The sequence below is a fragment of the Bubalus bubalis genome, chromosome 1 (genome assembly GCF_019923935.1).
Source record: "Bubalus bubalis isolate 160015118507 breed Murrah chromosome 1, NDDB_SH_1, whole genome shotgun sequence".
NCBI lineage: Eukaryota > Metazoa > Chordata > Mammalia > Artiodactyla > Bovidae > Bubalus > Bubalus bubalis.
Window position 1 is genome coordinate 137,837,517 of NC_059157.1, and position 20,994 is coordinate 137,858,510.

Consider the following 20,994-nt stretch of genomic DNA (forward strand, 5'->3'; position numbering starts at 1 on the left):
TACCCTAAGGAAAGGCTGCCTCTTAAGGAAAATAAAATAGAGAATCAATTCTGCAGCAAATCACATTCATTAACAGGTTAGTGAGAACCTCAAGAAAAATAAAAATTGTGATAATTGCGTCTGCTTCAGTTTAAAGAGACTCAGGAAGGGGTGGTAAACGTCAGGCAGCACAAAACGCCTTTAACAGACTCCAGAATCCAGCAAGTCACTAATACGTGATTTCTAATTACTTTGTAGTTTGTCACTGTTCAACCCAATCAAATCTAATTGACCAGAAAATTTTGGTTAAATTGTACTCAACTATGGTTAAATTTTTATTGTTATTATTCTGGTTTCCTTGTGAACATCTCAACTTTATTGCATCATTAAACCTTAAATTAGATTTTGATAAGAATATTTCATAAAATTTTTCAAACAACCACAATATTCACACAGCATTACAGTATTCTTAAATCCACTGTCATGTTTTTTAAAAAAACATTTAAATTGTACCCATTCTTTCTGGGTTATTAAAAACAATGGCACTTTGATCTTAATTAAACACTTCATTTGAAAGCCATGACTAACAAATGTCAAATGCTAAAGGTGAACCCATGTTAAATGCATGTCAGAGCATTTTTCATATCATGTAGGGAATTCAAGTCTGAAGGGTCTTAGTTTCAGAATCACTGATGAGGGATATATATATACAAGAAAGGTGGCAATTAACTACTTCAATTTAGAGGCTTGCATTACTTTATTTTCATGTTGGGAATCATAATCTAAGCAATAGTTTAGACATATCTGTTGTCAATTCTCTAAAATCTAGAAAAATAATATAGAAATGATTGTTTGTTGTCTAAATGTCTACTTTGTCCTTATACTCTGTGTGTTCAGTTCAGTTCAGTCGCTCAGTTGTGTCCGACTCTTTGAGACCCCATGAACCACAGCATGCCAGGCCTCCCTGTCCATCACCAACTCCCAGAGTTCACCCAAACCCATGTCCATCGAGTCAGTGATGCCATCCGACCATCTCATCCTCTGTCGTCCCCTTCTCCTCCTGCCCTCAATCTTTCCCAGCATCAGGGTCTTTTCAAATGAGTCAGCTCTTCGCATCAGTTGGCCAAAGTATTGGAGTTTCAGCTTCAACATCAGTCCTTCCAATGAACACCCAGGACTGATCTCCTTTAGGATGGACTGGTTGGATCTCCTTGCAGTCCAAGGGACTCGCAAGAGTCTTCTGCAACACCACAGTTCAAAAGCATCAATTCTTCGGCACTCAGCTTTCTTTATAGTCCAACTCTCACATCCATACATGACCACTGGAAAAACCATAGCCTTGACTAGATGGACCTTTGTTGGCAAAATAATGTCTCTGCTTTTTAATATGCTGTCTAGGTTGGTCATAACTCTGTGTTACTAAAGCACTGAAAATAAACACACATGAATTTATTCCTGAAAGAATATGAAAAAAAAATGCTTGTTCACACTGGTAATTTTTTTTCTTTTTTTACAAAATGCCTCTATAAGACAAGACAATAAAATAACATTATTAGAAACCTCCATGTAGGTTGTTTTATATTTTATCTGCTGACATTTTCACTTGTTTATTTTATTTTCCATAATATGTGCAACCTTCAGAGGACATCAAGTATGTTTGAAAAAAAGAGCTAATGCTTTTTATTAATGTCAGATGTAATGGGCCAGTCAAGGAACAGATCTAACCAGTTCTGATCAGTCTGGGCACTAATACGCAAGTCTTTCAGTTATCAAAGAAATGGACAGAAAATACATTACATGACAAGATGGCTGGACTACAGCAACTAATATGAAAGTGGAACTGAGTAGGACTCTATGAGTTCTTCTAGCGATAGATCCCTCCCTGTGTTTCTGCTACAGTCTGTCTGAAGTACCCAGATAACAGCATCTTATACATATTTCCTAAATTTTTTCAGATAGCTAATGCCAAATGAAAGAAATTAACTACTTGATGTTCAAGAGTATGTAGAAAACGAGGTGCCAGTCCAGGTTCGATGCACGATACTGGATGCTTGGGGCTGGTGCACTGGGACGACCCAGAGGGATGGAATGGGGACGGAGGAGGGAGGAGGGTTCAGGGTGGGGAACACATGTATACCTGTGGCGGATTCATTTTGATATTTGACAAAACTAATACAGTTATGTAAAGTTTAAAAATAAAATAAAATTAAAAAAAAAAAAAAAAAAGAGTATGTAGCCCACAGACATTTTGGCATCTAAGGACTGATCACCATCAACCAATTAGAGAACTGTGCAAGAACTGATTACATACTCTGTAACACGCTCCCCCTACCCTCCGCCATCCCGACTGGACTTTTAAAAATGTTTTGCTGAAACCCTTCTGGGAGTTCGGAGTTCTTTGAGCACAAGCCACCAGAGGTTTATTGTATGGCCCTGCAATAAACCTCTCTCTGCTCCAAACTCTGACGTTTCAACTTGTTTGGACTCACTGTGCATCAGGTACACAAACTAGTCAACCCTAAAGGAAATCAACCCTGCATATTCATCAGAAGGATTGATGCTAAAGCTGAAGCTCCAATGCTTTGGCCATCTGATGCAAAGAGCCAACTTATTAGAAAAGACCCTGATGCTGGGAAAGATTGAAGGCAGGAGGAGAAGGGGACACCAGAGGATGAAATGGTTGGATGGCATCACTGACTCAATGGACATGAGTTTGAGTACATTCCGGGAGATGGCGAAGGACACGAAAGCCTAGCACCCTGAAGTTCATGGGGTCACAGAGTCAGACACGACTTAACTGAAGAATAACAACAATCAAAGGGCATCAAAAGCCTTTTAAAATATTATTTCAAAATTACGTATCTTAACATAGGAACAATTTCTACTAACAAGTGAAAAAATTATCTCAAAGATCTCATGTCTCATGCAATATAGCCATTCTCAAAATGATCATACCTGAAGTAACTTGCATACTTCTACAAATGCACATGATTATTAAATTAAAAACTATGAAAATAACTAAGAAAGAAGAAGCTGTTGAGAGGGTCCAACTAAACGCATTAAAACCCCAGTTCTTTCTAATTTTCCCTTTGACACTGGGATAACACACACAGCTCCCAACAGTCATGAGTTCAGTTTTCTTGTAGACATATATTCTGATTTGAATTGTGCCACAGAGATTAGATAAGACTCCCAGAATATATTGACTTGGCCCACTTCCCTTCTTCTACTAGGCTTGTAGTGTAATTACCATTAGCATCTGATAAAATATACTTATCTCAACTGAAATATGGGTTTAAATGGGATCAGAGAAATATATAACATGGTTGTAAAAATGAAAAAAATGCAAAGCAAAACTGATGAAACAAGAATTTTACATTAGAAAATATACTTATTTAAACTACAATGATTATTTTTCCATATAAAATATGTTTTAAAATATTAGTTAAAACATCAATCAAAAGACACTAGGACTTTAAAATACTTCTTAAAAAATCATCCAGCTAGTCCCAAACAGGTGGTATTTCTCTCCTTTAGTTGTTCACATGATTTTTTCAGTGAAAATACTCATAAAGAGAGAAGCTACTAAACTGGTAATTTACAAAATATGTTTTATGCTTGTATTTTAGTACTGGATTCAAAGTTTTCATTCCAGGACAATAAAGAAGAAGAAAAAAACCCTCACAATAAAATATTCAACTGATGAATTATTATGGTCAAAAATCACCTTTCCCACCAATACTAATGTATAATTCAAAGGCAAATTCAAACCGAAACTATTTGATCTTATTTCACTTATTTATTTTTAATTACTTAAAAAGGAATAGATACAGAGCTCAATAAAGGCTAGGCAATATTGTGTTTTGCATAGAAACAAAATTTTACAAACACAGATTGAGTTGGAAATGACCTTAGAATTTATTCAATCTAGTAGTCAAGTTCAATCCACTTTCTGCTTCACCTTCCTCAGCCCACATGATTTACTTGTTTGTCCAGCTTTAAAATACTTGAACCTCAACAGCTTTAGAAGAGACACAGCCTCTCTCTCCCTATAGACTCGTCCTTCCCTATTGTCTCACACCCAGCCACTCCATACAATTCATATTAATATATTACATGTCTCATCTTCAAGGCTCAAGAATTTGCCACCTTTCCTTGTTTAATCTCCTTCATTTCAGAACCTAGAGAACAGTCAGAAGGTTGAAATGGTTCATGCCAATTCCTTACCTATCTTGAAGGTCATGCTGGATCACCTCAGATTTCCTACCTGTTGGTTCCGTGCTGTTTTTTGAACCTTTGCAACATCCATGTCATTTAAAGTTTTCTACATAGTAAGCCTGAACCAGCAGTGGAACATTGATTGCAGCTATTGTTTTACAGAAAAAAAGTATTTCAATCATACACTAGCATCATCTGCTCAAAATAGGAGTTCTCCAGGAAGAACTATAAACATTCTTTAAAATGTGTCTTTATACTCTAATGCCTAAATGGAAGTCCACAGTCTACATGTGGCCATATATAAACCGATGTCCCACAAGTTCATCAGACCTGTACAAACTTGGAATAAACAAAAAAAGCAAAAAAACATGCCATATCATGACACAAACTGCAAGGTTGTCATGATTTAAAAAAAAACAATGAATCAACTTAAGTTAAAAAAGAGAATAATTTGATTACTTACAATAAACTTACAATTGAATAAAAATCAATTGATACCTCAAAGGCAAGGAAATTGAACCAATTTTGATTGCCACACAGAAATTAAAGTATTTAGATAGTGCTTCCCCCAAAATGGGCTCAATTCCATGAAATAAAAGATGAATAGAAATTGGAATACATAAGATTTTGTCACAGAATGATGCTCACATTCTTCTCTTTTTTTCAAAATTAGCAGCTATTGGCACATTATAGACATATGCCAAGTCATCTTATTAAAAGTTGATTCAAGAGTAAAAGTCATATTCTAATTAAAACAATTAGATCTTACTTCAATCGAATGATCCTAGTGCAACCAGAGGGTCTTTGTAGGTCACAGGACTCTGACAAGCTGAACAGAGGACTCTTCATCCAGGTGCTTAACAGTCAAAACTCATTTCCTGTTCATAAATTAGAAAAACAAAGATGATCAATTTAAATTGGGAGTTGTATTAGATAATCTATCAGTTGGCTTTTGAATGTTATTCTTTAGTTAATGCTTTTCAGAACTATATTATCAGTTCTTTTTAGTAGCCTGAAATTCTTCTTACTTTTTAGACGTCAATAATGCACAAATAGACATTAATTTTAAATCATAGTATTTTATTTCAAGAACAAATATATACACAAACATACAAATATTTTCCTATCTTTCTCCCATTTTCAAGTGTTTATATATATACCTCAATTTAGCCAGCCTAAGTGGGACACTTACCTTGCACCATGCACTACCAAACACAATAAAAGATAAAGCAGAAGACACATAACTGGACATGGTGACTCATGTCTATTGAAAGAAGGGATTAATCAAAGGAAGAAATACAGGGTAGAAAGAACACATCTAGGACTGAAAACCTGCTTCTTCTGTTGAACACCTCTGTGACATGGTAATTGATGTTATTGTTTAAATATTAATTTAAATTTGGGATAAAAACAGTTGAAGAATGATTGTGAGAATTGGAGACATTGTATATAATAACACGCTGAGCACATTTCCTCACATGTACTAGGTGCTCAATAATTAATTGATATTTTGTAGTATTTTAGGATACTGGCACTCTGTCCCTATTATTTTGTATCTTCAAATGCTATTCTGTATTTTATATTTATAGACTTTGATATTAAGTAATAATTCCATAATTATAGAACCACTTTTTTTTTTACTTTCCCTCTTTAATTTTATATTTTCATCTTAGCTTTGAGATATCTGAAAGCTTCCCTATGTTTTCATCACCCTTTTAAAATTATTCCCCCAAAATAAGCTATCATTTTCTTCAGCCAAGATCAACTTGCAGCATTGCATAAACTTCTGACTAGGGAAAAAAGATCTTGCCCTATCATTGGGTTAGTTCATTTTCTTTTTGCTCTCCTAGTTATTTCTCCCTCATTTGAAAATTTCACATCTGCCTTAAGCTTTTTGTAATACGAAATAATGGGTCATAAAGTACCTAACTCCCAAAATACAGAATAAAATAATATTTCTGCATTTTTATCTTAAATTTCTTCTGCTTTCAGTGAAAAATTACTTAAGGTAGATCCCATAGATTCATCCAATTTGGAAGCCTCTTCCAACTTTCTTTTCTCATAAATTTCAAAGCTTCTTGATAAGAAAAACAAAACTTTTTTTTAATACAAAAATGATTTGGGAGAATGGCATTGAAACATGTAAAATATCATGTATGAAATGAAAAAAAAAATGCTATGAGAAAAAAAATCAAAATTCTGAAAAAAAAAATGATAAGATTTCTAAACTCACCTATTATCAAATAAAGTTCTTGGCTCAATTTTAGTGACATACATCATCTATATAGACATATACACACACTCATGCATATAGGTCAGGACATTTTAGAATATCTCATTTGTGGTGAATGAAAGGGTTGTCCAATGGGGAGGACTGAAGGCCACTGCTGAATTCTCAACTTTTATTTAAAAGGACCTCAAGATTCCATTTATGGGCATGGTTGTGCAAGAAATAATCATTGTCTTAGTACCAACACAAGCTTCTACTATCCCTCAAACATTGAAAATGAAGGAGTCATAATAAAAATGGTATAGGCATGCTTACAAAAAGACTTAAGTCAAGCTACAAATCACAGGAATTCCAAGTCACACAGGACTTTTCCTTCTAACCCTCTCAGCATCTAACTAGATAAGATGGCAAACTACCATCTGCATCCCCACATTTGATTAAAAATTAAACTGTATAGGATGGGCTAGATAGTTGAAAAGTCATGTCATTTTGTCTAAAATAATGCCTTCAATCAATCCCCCTTGCTTTTCCTAACCCCAAATTCAATATTATGTTTACTAAATGAAATGAACTCTCATTTCATCTATTGAAATGCATTATTCAAGATGTGATTTTCTCACATTCTTAAAGAAACTTGCCTGAATTAGTCCCTTGTGGACGTTTCAAATAGTACCGTAAGTCAGAATACTGGAACAAGAAGGAAGCCTGGAGATTCTCTCAAATACTCACACAAACACTGACCATTGGCTCCCACCAGACAGTTTATTTGATAATAGACTCCATCCAGACCCTATGTCCAATATTTTGGGAATAAAATCTCAGAAATAAAAATCCCCACTTATTAATGGAGAATTTTTCCTCTCTACAGAGTCTTTCAGATGATAAACATTGTATCAGAAAGACAAAATGGTACAACTCTTTGGAAATTGTCTTTAGTTTTTATGGCTTGATGAAAACATATTAATACTCTCATTTTGGGTTTTCTTAATCTCAGTATATAAAAACAAAAAAAAGAGCAACATAATACATACTCTTTAACAATTTAGAAAACTTTCTCTGGTATTAATATATCATTAACAACCATCCTTTTTCAGGTTGTCATTTTACTAGGAGATTATGAAGGATGACTTTTCATAAAATAGTTTTCTTCTTGATTCTACTGATCAAGAACTAACAAAAATCCTTTGTTGTCAATCACCTAAATTTTATTTTCAGTTTAACATCAATTTAAAATTCACCATGAAACAAGCATATAATCTTCAAGTATTATACATGAATTTTGGATTTTTTTAATGTCTTGATCCACATCTGAGATTCTTGACATCAAGGACTATGCCTTAGTTAGCTGTGCCCCCAGGACCTATCACTGTGGCAATATATAGAGTATGCACAAGGGTTAATTAAATGGCATCTGTGACTCAGCATTTCTAATACTTTCCACAACACAGATCTCACAGCCTGCTGGAAGAACACACTGAGTATTCTTTCCATGTCTTTTCTTGTGCTGACCTTCCTTTCTAAGACATTTACTTTGCTCTCTTTTGCTTAGTTTCTATTTGTTCTCTAAGATTTACATATATCACGAAATCTATTCTAGCCTAGGCATTTAATTTCTAATTTTTTTCAAGGATGGATGCAACACTGAACTCTAATCTTTTGAAGGAGAGTAGGAAAAACAGATTTATACTTCTTAGATATCCCCCCACAGCTCCTGGCTCAAAATTGGGCACATAGTTGCTGACTAATACAGAGGATACAGATGATTCATGAGCTGGGAAATGTACAAGTCCCTTGTGGATGAAACAGATCAGGGATCAGCAAACTATAAGCCAGGAGCTAAATTCAGCCTGCTATCTGTTTTCATAAATAAAATTTCACTGGAACACGGCCACATCCATTCATCTATGTATTGTTTATAGCTGCTTTCCTGCTATAATAGCAGCACTGAGTAGTTGCGACAGGGACTGTCTGGCCCTCAAGCCTAAAATATTTATTATCTGGTCCATTATAAGTATGCCAATCAGTGTATTAGCTCAGTGGTTTTTTAGCATGGGCCCAAGATGATATCTGAGCCATTCACAGCCTTAACCATTGTGGTAAGACAACTGTCTATAATCCAGTTCTTAAATATTGGTCCCTGAACCGACTGCACTGACATTATCCGGAAACTTATTAGAAATGCAGAGTCTCACACCTCATCCCAGACAACAGGTCAGAAATTCTGAGACGGGGGCCAGCAATCTGTGATTTTGCCAACTCCTCAAGCAATTCAAATATACACTAAAATTTGAGAACTACTAAGCTAGATAAGCGGAGAAGGCAATGGCAACCCTGGACAGAGGAGCCTGGTAGGCTGCAGTCCATGGGGTCGCTAGGAGTCGGACACTACTGAGTGGCTTCACGTTCACTTTTCACTTTCATGCACTGGAGAAGGAAATGGCAACCCACTCCAGTATTCTTGCCTGGAGAATCCCAGGGACAGGGGAGCCTGGTGGGCTGCCATCTATGGGGTCGCACAGAGTCGGACACGACTGAAGCAACATAGCAGCAGCAGCAGCAAACTAGATAAGGCTTCCCTGGTGGCTCACCTGGTAAAGAATCTTCCTGACATGCAGGAGACCCAGAGTCAATCCCTGGGTCAGGAAGATCTCCTGGAGAAGGGAATGGCAACCCACTCCAGAATCCTAGGACAGAGGAGCCTGGTGGGCTACAGTCCATGGGTAAAGGAGAATTTATTAACACCTCAGCATAATGATGTGGCCTGGCTATGGCAGATCCAATTTCTTCAACTGCTACCCCTAAATACAGAGATTTTAAGTGGTGAAAAGATATCAGTTATGTTTCATCTGCCCTAAAATGTAACACTTTGGTTTTACTCTAAAAGAACACTAAGGAACAGGATTATTTTGATGTGGGAATTGCTACAGCATTTTCAGTAAATGCTAATACAGCTACCTGCTGTATATCCAAAGGAAAGACAATATACCAAGTGCCAAAGTGTAAAATCTATTCAAAAATAGATAGAAATATCAAAGCAATATAGCAGATAAGCTCCAGTTTTTATAGGACTGCCTGTCAAGACAAACCTCTGCTCAATGATTCTCAGCAGGGATACAGAAGTGGAATACAGCTCAGTTGGAAACTCTGTTAATCAACGATTTGTTCCAACATGCATATCCCCAGTGCTAAGTCTCAAATGTGACCAGATAGAATTTTCTATGATAGTGTGTGGGTAGCAATAAGGAATAATCACTATCAAGCCTTGTAGAAGATGGTAACTAGCTAGCATTTGCTCTGGTAAAAGATATATTAATTGCATTATATAATATATACAATTTTCATGAACTAATATTTGTTTATCTTTACAGTAAAACCCCCTTCTTCATTATTTCTCTCCAAAATACAGATTAGCACTAGCAGCTATGGCTATGATATGACAGGGTTACAATCTATAAAAATAATGGCAACATATTGATAAGAGATAAGTGTAATAAAGTTTTTTTTTTCTGCAAAGACCCTTGTCACAATATTTTATATTTAATGCTAAAAGCTCAGCAGCTATTTCAAGAAACAATAGTAAAATTATTTAATCTATTGAAGAGTCTCTATACAAAGGTTAAAAGAAACATGTCAATCAATAAAAATAAACTATTGACTGATAGCCTCTAGAAAGTTCAAATTTCCTAGTCATAAAAAATCATTATGCTTCCACATAACAGTATAACCATGATTTCTTTTTTGATAAATGGCACCCAGATTGTATATGCCTAAAATCTATGTAAGCATTTTATTCAATGTCCATTAAAGCATGCTTCTATGTTGACATCTATCTATGGAAAATAGGAAAAGCATTCCTATCCTCTGTGTAATACAAAATTGGGAAATATGGGCCTGGATTTCATACCTATGAATTCAGTAAATGATTGATGATGGTTCAGATGATCTGTTAGAATTCTGATTTAAGACTTAAAGTTCACACATTTAAATCAAGGATTGATTTGGGACCCTTATATATGAGTGCATGCTCAGTGACTTCGTCCTGTCCGACTTTTGCAACCCTATGGACCATAGCCCACCAGGCTCCTCTGTCCATGGGATTCTCTAGGCAAGAATACTGGAGCTGAATGCTATACGCTCCTCCAGGGGATCTTCCCAACCCAGGGACCAAATATGGGTCTCCTGCAAACCCGTCATTGCACGTGATTCTTTACCACTGAGCCACTAGGGAAGGCCACTCTCACGTATAACACAGTTCAATTCAAAGAGGAAGAATATATAGTTATCTCTATATAGGAACTATCAGCTTGTGTAAAGATTAAAACTAGGCTTCATTCAGAAATAATGCACAGTGGGGAGACCTAATACCTACCTAAAAGGACAGCAAGTCATAACCAGCATTAAACAGGAAGCAACAGAGGGGGAGTGGGTGACAGAAAGCAATTAGGAATAGTGCTCTAAAATTTTAAGGAGTGGAAAATTAGGCTAAATATTAGAAACCTTTCACAGCAAGTCCATTAGCCTCTAGAATCAACCTTCAGTTGAAATTTCTTCAATTGAGTTATTTAAAATTAGATAAGGGCCCATTTTGCCAAAATACTATAGGGAATGATTATTCATAGGGAATGATTGTAAGGTGTACTAAATGAACTATTTGCTTTTTCTTTTACTCTTAAGTTAGATCTTTTGCATGTCTGTCATGATTTCACACACATTAAAAAACTGTGAGGCTATGAAAATGCTCTGAAGATTATTCTTACTATTATACCATATTAATTTGTACAGTTTTTATTTTTTCAAAATAAGAGGAAGATGAGATAAAATAAATAAGAAATAAAAATTACTGTTGAATATTTCACTAAAAATACTAAATTCAAGGAAAATTTCTATTAAAAGATAGTATATTCATTTATAAAATTAGTATAGTTAAAACCATATTTAATCACTAGCAATGCCCCAGTACAATACATAACACCAAAGTTGGTAATCAATAAATACTAAATGAATAAGTGAACACCTCCCCTCTGGAGTTTGTTTCTTCTAGGGTTTATGTCCTAGAGATGAAGGCTTATTAAAAATCAGTCAGTTCCTTCATAAGACTGATGAAGGAAGTAAGTGGTTATTTTCCCCCAAGGAAAAAGAACCCTGACTCTTCCTTCCAGATCACTTGTCAGTAATTGGATGGTTACTTAGCCTTAGGCTTCTAGGCTTTGTGCTGTATTTCAAGTTCTTGATCCAAGTCAGGTAGCCCATAGAGTTATCAGTAAAACACTAAGCTACTTTGTCTTTCTGGATTTCATACTTATAATGCCACCATTCCTAACAGCTGTTTATCATATAAATTCAAATTTGTGGCTTCAGAGATATTGCTGCCTGCTCAATTAACTCAAAAGGATTACAGACGCAAGTTATAAGTCAGTTCAGTTCAGTCGCTCAGTCATGTCCATCTCTTTGCAACCCCATGGACTGAAGCATGCCAGGATTCCCTGTCCATCACCAATTCCCAGAGCTTGCTCAAACTCATGTCCATCGAGTCAGTGATGCCATCGAACCATAAGTCAATCTCTCTGGATTTCATTTCCAGCTAAACCAAGAGCAATAACTTGGGCAAGTTATTTAACTCTTAGGTTTATTTCTTCATTTGTAAAATGAGAAAATTATATAGTTATATCATTTCACAACATTATATCAAGGATTAAAAATCTGGTAATTTATAAAAAATGCTGTCATGTGCCCATGAAAGAGACTATTTGGGTTCAAATTCTAGTCCTGATATTTATTAGCTGTGTGTACTGGTGCACCTTATTTAGCCTCACTGTGTCTAATAAATGCATACCAAAAAAAATAGGTCCTGTTATTTAAGAAGATTTACTGAGATATAATTTATATAATACATCTAGTGTAGATAACTCAGTGATTTTTAGTAAATTTACACAAGAATGTAATCATCATCATAGCCCAGTTTTAGAACACTTCTGTTTATCTTGGAAATTTTCCCTGTGCTCATTTGTAGTCAATCCCCACTCCCAATCCCAGGCAACCATTGATTGTCTTTTGTCTCTATGTATTGTGACACTTTAATCATACAACATGTGACCTTTGCTTTCTGATGTCTTTTACTTAACATAATAGTTTTAAGGTTCATCATAGCATATATCAGTACTCTATTCCTTTTTATTGCCAAATAATATTCCACAGCATAGGTGCTATAATAGCCTGCTATTATAGCTAGACAGATAGAGATAGAAACAGATATTAATAGATATAGACATCTCATCATCATCCTATAATAATGAAAAATCTAAAGAGCATTTCCTCTTTCCTGGCAAAGCTGGTCTCTGTGATACATTTAATTTTAGGACAATCTTACAGTGTTAAATAGGAGTTTTTGGGATTTCATCTGTTTCCCTGTCAGTTAAGACTATGACTAGACTAGCAAAAATAAACTAAATACATTTCTAGACAGCCAATATGTTTCTAAGATATATATTCTTTTTCATCCTTTCCTTCCATCTATCACTGCCATTTCAAATTTGTGACTCACCATTCCCTTTAAACGCCTGTGACAAGTCATTATTCTTATTCTTTGTTGTTTCCCATGGCTCCTTGAGACCAATAAAAACATAAATAATAATGGAAGCAAGTAGTCTGGGAAGAAGGAGATAGCAGGAATTCAAGGACCTGAAAAACAAAGTATGGATGATCACCTGCTCTTGAGTATATATAGAGAAAAGTGCCAAAGAAAGAAGAGCCAACTTTTAAAAAGTTATAAAAGGGAGATCCATGAGGGAGGCAGGTAAAAAAAAAAAATATATATATATATATATATATATATAGTGTAAATAACATCAGAAGAAAATAGGGTCCCAAGGGGAAAGGAATGAAAAGTTTCAACAATATGCAAAGGTTTAGGCAACATAGAGATCAAGTAACTTGGAGCATCCCCAACCATCTCCAAGGGAGGGGGATGTTTAAGACCATTTGAGCCAGGTAACGTAAATTAATGAAGTATCTGGACATAAAACAAATAGTTACAAGGACTGTTGCCATGTCAGATGATAAGTCCAGGAATATCAGGTCTTTCAAATATGACCAAAATAAATGTGGGGAATGTCTCAATTTTTAAATGTTTTTTACAAACATATTTTTAAAAATGCATTGTATAGTAAATAATCATACAACATGATCAAGTAGAATTTATTTCAGATACACAAGGCTGGTTCAACATTTAAAAACCAGTTATGCACTCCATCACATCAACAGTCTAGGAAGTAAAATTACATGATCACATCAAAAGATGAGAAAAATTATTGGACAAAATTCAAAATTCATTCATGATAAACCTCTCAACAAATTAAAAGTACCTGAAAGTGAAAGTGAAATTCACTCAGTTGAGTCCAACTCTTTGTGAAGCCATGGACTATACAGTCCATAGAATTCTCCAGGCCAGAATACTGGAATGGGTAGCCTTTCCCTTCTCCAGGGGATCTTCCCAACCCAGGGATTGAACCCAGGTCTCCTGCATTGCAGGTGGATTCTTGAGAACCTATTCAATTTGACAAAGAATATCTAAAAAATCCTACAACTAACATCATATTTAATGATGAGAAACTAGATGCTGTCCAGCTATGATCAAGAACAAAACAAGGATGTCCCCTCTCATTACCCTTTTCAACATCATATTGGAGGTACTACATAATGCAATGAGAAAGGGAAGGAAAATAACGGGTAAAACAAGTATGCAGAGTGGGAAGAAATAAGTAAAACTGTTCACAGATTATATGACTGGCTATGGATAAAATCCGAAAAAAGTCAACCAAAACTCCTGGAACTAATAAAAACTTCATGTACAAGGTAAATATAGAAAAGTCAATTGCTTTCCTAAATATATGAATACCAGTGATAAACATGAGAAATTTGGAATTAACACAATACTATTTATATTATATACCCCAAATTAAAGACATGGATATGTACAAGATCTATACTATGACAACTATAATACCCTGATGAACAAAATAAAAAATTAAATAGAGAGTCCATGTTTATCAGTAGAAGATTTAATATTATCAAAATATCAGTTCTTCTCAACTTGATCTATAGATTTTGTGTAATCCTAATCAAAATTCCAGCAAATTTTTGTATGGATATTGACAAACTGATTCTAAAGTTCATATTGAAAGATAATAGAGAAAAGTCAACATAATATTAAGGAAGAACAAAGTCTGAGGACAGGTGCTATCTGAATTCAAGACTTATAATAAAACTATAGTAAATTCAGTTCAGTTCAGTTCAGTTGCTCAGTTGTGTCCAAACTTTGCGACCCCATGAACCTCAGCACACCAGGCCTCCCTATCCATCATCAACTCCCAGAGTCCACCCAAACCCGTGTCCATTTGGACGGTGATGCCATCCAACCATCTCATCTTCTGTCGTCCCCTTCTCCTCCTGCCCTGAATCTTTCCCAGCATCAGGGTCTTTTCAAATGAGTCAGCTCTTCACATCAGGTTGCCAAAGTATTGGAGTTTCAGCTTCAACATCAGTCCTTCCAATGAACACCCAGGACTGATCTCCTTTAGGATGGACTGGTTGGATTTCCTTGCAGTCCAAGGGACTCTCAAGAATCTTCTCCAACACCCCAATTCAAAATCATCAATTCTAGACTGTGTTTGGTGAAAGAATAGACAAATAGATCAATGGAACAAAATAAAGAGCCCAGAAATAGATTCACACAAGTATAGTCAACTGATCTCTGATGAAGGAGCGGAGGCAATCAATTAAGAAATTATAGCCTTTTTGCAAATGGTATTGGGACAATTAGATGCCCAAAAATGGAGATACAGAAATTAGAATCTTCAAAAAACTCATCATAGACCTGAATGTAAAATGCAAAACTATGAAACTCCTAGAACATAGAAGAAAATCTAGATAACCTAGGTTTGGCAGTGACTTTTTAGATACAACACTAACAGCATGACCCATTAGAAAAGATACAATAAGTTGGACTTCATTAAATTAAAAATCTTCCACCCTGTGAATGTCACTGTCAAGAGGATGAAAAGACAGCCACAAAAGATCTTTTAATCAAAATGTACAAAAAAATCCTTAAAATTCAATAATAAGAAAATGAATGGCCCAATGAAACAATGGGCAAAAGATCTGAGCTGAAAGTTTCCATAGAAGATATACATACAGGTGAAAATGAGCATAGGAGAAGACGTATAATATCATGCATCATTAGGGAATTGCAAATTAAAACATGAGATACCACCATGTATCTTTTAGAATGGCTAAATCCAAATACCAACAATATTAATGAAGATATGGAGCAATGGGACCTTTCATTAATTTCTAGGTGGAATGCAAAATGGTACAGCCACTTTGGAAGAATTTTGGCAGTTTCTTACAAAACTAAACACACTCTTACCATATGACCCAACAATTGTGCTCTTTGGTATTTACTCAAATGAGTCAAAAACATGTCCACACAAAGACATGCACACAGATATTCATAGAAGTTTCACTTATAACTGTCAAAACTTGGAAGCAATTAAGATGTCCTTTATTTGATAAATAGATGAATAAATAATGGTATATTCAGCCAATGGAATTTCATTCAGCCCTGAAAAGAAATGAAGTATAAAGCCACAACAATATATAATAAACTAGGCATATCACCAAGTCAAAGAACATAATCTGAAAGGTACATACTGTATGATTTCAAGTATAAGACATTCTGCAAAATGCAAAACCATCAGATCAGATCAGATCAGTCACTCAGTCGTGTCCGACTCTTTGCGACCCCATGAATCGCAGCACGCCAGGCCTCCCTGTCCATCACCAACTCCCGGAGTTCACTCAGACTCACATCCATTGGGTCAGTGATGCCATCCAGCCATCTCATCCTCTGTCGTCCCCTTCTCCTCTTGCCCCCAATCCCTCCCAGCATCAGAGTCTTTTCCAGTGAGTCAACTCTTCGCATGAGGTGGCCAAAGTACTGGAGTTTCAGCTTTAGCATCATTCCTTCCAAAGAAATCCCAGGGCTGACCTCCTTCAGAATGGACTGGTTGGATCTCCTTGCAGTCCAAGGGACTCTCAAGAGTCTTCTCCAACACCACAGTTCAAAAGCATCAATTCTTTGGCGCTCAGCCTTCTTCACAGTCCAACTCTCACATCCATACATGACCACAGGAAAAACCATAGCCTTGACTAGATGGACCTTTGTTGGCAAAGTAATGTCTCTGCTTTTCAATATGCTATCTAGGTTGGTCATAACTTTCCTTCCAAGGAGTAAGCGTCTTTTAATCATGGCTGCAGTCACCATCTGTAGTGATTTTGGAGCCCAAAACAATAAAGTCTGACACTGTTTCCACTGTTTCCCCATCTATTTCCCATGAAGTGGTGGGACCAGACGCCATGATCTTCATTTTCTGAATGTTGAGTTTTAAGCCAACTTTTTCCCTCTCCACTTTCACCTTTATCAAGAGGCTTTTTAGTTCCTCTTCACTTCTGCTATAAGGGTGGTGTCATCTGCATATCTGAGGTTATTGATATTTCTCCTGGCAATCTTGATTCCAGCTTGTGTTTCTTCCAGCCCAGCATTTCTCATGATGTACTCTGCATATAAGTTAAAAAAACAGGGTGACAATATACAGCCTTGACAAACTCCTTTTCCTATTTGGAACTGCCTGTTGTTCCATGTCCAGTTCGAACTGTTGCTTCCTGACCTGCATACAAATTTCTCCAGAGGCAGATCAGGTGGTCTGGTATTCCCATCTCTTGAAGAATTTTCCACAGTTTATTGTGATCCACACAGTCAAAGGCTTTGGCATAGTCAATAAAGCAGAAATAGATGCTTTTCTGGAACTCTCTTGCTTTTTGCATGATCCAGCAGATGTTGGCAATTTGATCTCTGGTTCCTCTGCCTTTTCTGAAACCAGCTTGAACATCAGGAAGTTCACGGTTCACATATTGCTGAAGCCCGGCTTGGAGAATTTTGAGCATTACTTTACTAGCGTGTGAGATGAGTGCAATTGTGCGGTAGTTTGAGCATTCTTTGGCATTGCCTTTCTTTGGGATTGGAATGAAAACGGACCTTTTCCAGTCCTGTGGCCACTGCTGAGGTTTCCAAATTTGCTGGCATATTGAGTGCAGCACTTTCACAGCATCATCTTTCAGGATTTGGAATAGCTCAACTGGAATTCCATCACCTCCACTAGCTTTGTTCGTAGTGATGTTTTCTAAGGCCCACTTGACTTCACATTCCAGGATGTCTGGCTCTAGGTCAGTGATCACACCATTGTGATTATCTGGGTCGTGAAGATCTTTTTTGTACAGTTCTTCTGTGTATTCTTGCCATCTCTTCTTGATATCTTCTGCTTCTGTTAGGTCCATACCATTTCTGTCCTTTATCAAGCCCATCTTTGCATGAAATGTTCCCTTGGTATCTCTCATTTTCTTGAAGCGATCCCTAGTCTTTCCCATTCTGTTGTTTTCCTCTATTTCTTTGCATTGATCGCTGAAGAAGGCTTTCTTATCTCTTCTTGCTATTCTTTGGAACTCTGCATTCAGATGTTTATATCTTTCCTTTTCTCCTTTGCTGTTCACTTCTCTTCTTTTCACAGCTATTTGTAAGGCCTCCCCAGACAGCCATTTTGCTTTTTTGCATTTCTTTTCCATGGGGATGGTCTTGATCCCTGTCTCCTGCACAGTGTCACAAACCTCATTCCATAGCTCATCAGGCACTCTATCTATCAGATCTAGGCCCTTAAATCTATTTCTCACTTCCACTGTATAATCATAAGGGATTTGATTTAGGTCATACCTGAATGGTCTAATGGTTTTCCCTACTTTCTTCAATTTAAGTCTGAATTTGGCAATACGGAGTTCATGGTCTGAGCCACAGTCAGCATCTGGTCTTGTTTTTGCTGATAGAAACAGTATAAAGATCAGTGATCCTCAAGGGTTTTCTGCTAAGTCACTTCAGTCGTGTCCGACTCTGTTTGACCCCAGAGATGGCAGCCCACCAGGCTACCCCGGGAAGTAAAGATGAACAGGTGGAGCTCAGAGGATTTTTGAGCAGGGAAACTATTTTGTAAGATATATAATTGTGGACACATGACATGATACCTTTGTTAAATCAGTAGAACAACATAAACGTGTTAACCCTAATGCAAACTGTTGATAATGATGTGTCAATGTTGGTTTACCAACTGTAACACACTGGGGTGGAATGCTGATGTTCAGAAAGGCTGCACATTGTCCCTGTGGTGAAAGGAGACATGGGAACTCTCTGCTTTCTGTTCACTTTTGCTGTGAGCCTAAAACTGCTGTGAAAATAAAGTGTATTCATTTTTTAAAAATTGAATAAAATGAAAACAAGTCTATTTATTTAAAAACAACTGAATAAAATTAAAGAAAGCCACATATAGTGTGAGGCAAACAAAACAGGTCACCAGACTCAATTACAATTGTTTAAAGACTATGGCAGCACATACGCTCCAAGACTTAGAATATAATTAACAATATGTATAAAACACAGAAATAATGAGTAAAGGAAAATGGTAATTAATATATCATCCTTTATTTCTGTGACTGAAAGGAAATCCTAAGTCAGTGGGTAATGATTTCCACATTCTAAATAAAAATGTATTTCTTTTAGAAAGCAGAATCCAGGATTCTAGCAATTCATACATAACTGAAAAATAACAATAGTCAAATATTGTATAATCAAAATATGAGAAAAGGAGAAAATAAACCTTTCCACCCAAATCCACTCTACAAGCATACATGTAGGCTAAAATTGAATACAACATTTAGAAAAGACCACAACAATATTCAAATAAAATTAAGACATAATTTTCAGGACAATATGGACTTTTTTTTTCATTTACTGATTTATCCCTAGAATCTAAAACAATTTCTAAAATACAGAAATAAAAAACTAAATAGTCTGTTAATAAATACATGAATTATATATTCACTTTAGAAAAAAAATTAATCTACCTATATTGTGGACCAGAAAGGGGCAAGTGTGGAGATTAGAGGAACTTAATTAGCAGCCTATTGTAACTGTTTAGCCATAAAAAAATGTGTGTGGGAAAAAGCAATGGCAGAAACGAGTGAGTGTAGCCAGAAAGAACATAAACAAGGGCACAGTTAGAACAATGAGAATCTGCCACTGAAAGCACCAAACACTGAAGGCCTAGAAGAAGAGAGCCCGAGAAAGATACTGAGAACTAACATTTGATGATGAAGGAAAGGACTCACAAGACAACAATGTCACAGAAACTCAGAGAGGACAGATTTAAGAGAGAATAATACTATCTGGTTCACAAAGAGGCCCGTAATACCATGGGCAGGGCTGGGACAAGACAAGGTGAGGGAAGCACTCACCATGGGCAGAAGAAGTTAAGGGAGATCAAAAATTCTGTAATGAAGTTAAATAATGTTTAAATAAATCACTTTAAAAGTAAAATCGAATGCAAAATAATCCATGGTGAACAAAATATCACAACTTTTTCTCAACATATCACAACTTTGAGTAAAGACGGGTGGTTGTTGGAGCTATTATCCTGTGTTACTGTACATGCCCACAGTCTGCAGTTCCTAGACCTCGGAAGACTTTGCTTCCCACCCCCAACCTGGCCCCCAGTAGGTATATGGGGCTGACAATGGTCTGCCAATAGATGGGGCAGGATGGAGCTTATACATAGGCTTTTTTTTTTTTTTTTTCTATAGAGCTATTAGTAACTTTTTCCACTTATATGAGAACATGGGGGAATATTCTAATAAGGAGATCTAGGGCCACGCCTTTTTCCTTTACCACAGTTTTCCTATATGACTTGGTACAGCACTCACTGAGACTTGGAAATCTTCCTTTGGGTTTAGCAATTAAAAGTCACTGGTGATTCAGTGGGAGTAGTTTCAATGTGGTAGTGAAAGGAGAGGTCAGATTGTGGTTTATAGAACATAGGCTGAAGACAAAGGGCAAGAGAGGGAGATATTTAAGGATAAAGGGTAAATAATCCATGAGGCAATACAACTTCAACACTGTTCTTCTATTCAAACAGATCCAACCACACCTGTTTCAGAGAAGCAAAAATACAATTAAAAAAAAAAAGGAAAACACAAGTCATTCCTGGTATGCTGCTTCAGAAACCAGCATCTTCACTGAGGCATTACACTGAATACTTATGACTGAGGCTTTGTGCTATTAACCAATATCACCACAGTTTCAATCAGAACATTTCTGAAAGGTTCCCAGCAATATGTATGTTGATATATCTTCTACTCATCACACCACATCCCAAGAATCACCTCTACAAAGAATCATTCTCTTGAAAAGTGGTTGACTGCTACTAAACAATAACCAAAACCCACAAATTTATACTTCCATTTACATTCATTTTGAAACCGTAAATCTCCACTTGTTAACCTCTTAGATTCACAGGTATCTCATAGGAGAAATTCCAAATTGGTTTATAAGTGTACTCTTGGCTACAGAACAATCCTTGAAACTTAATTATATCTTTACTCTTAGAATTTTCCAATATGAGTATGCAAATGCA

The 20,994-nt window shown here is 36.2% G+C and overlaps 1 protein-coding gene across 3 annotated transcripts in view; it reads right to left on the reverse strand.

Moving 5' to 3' along the window:
- The window catches only part of NAALADL2 (N-acetylated alpha-linked acidic dipeptidase like 2), a 1,624,416-nt gene that overhangs the window by 1,250,820 nt on the left and 352,602 nt on the right, over positions 1–20,994 (reverse strand). For all 3 annotated transcript variants that reach the window (XM_044938294.2, XM_044938269.2, XM_025283251.3), the window contains one exon: positions 4,967–5,075. The gene's annotated coding sequence lies outside the window, so the exon portion shown is untranslated. The remainder of the gene's footprint in view (positions 1–4,966; positions 5,076–20,994) is intronic.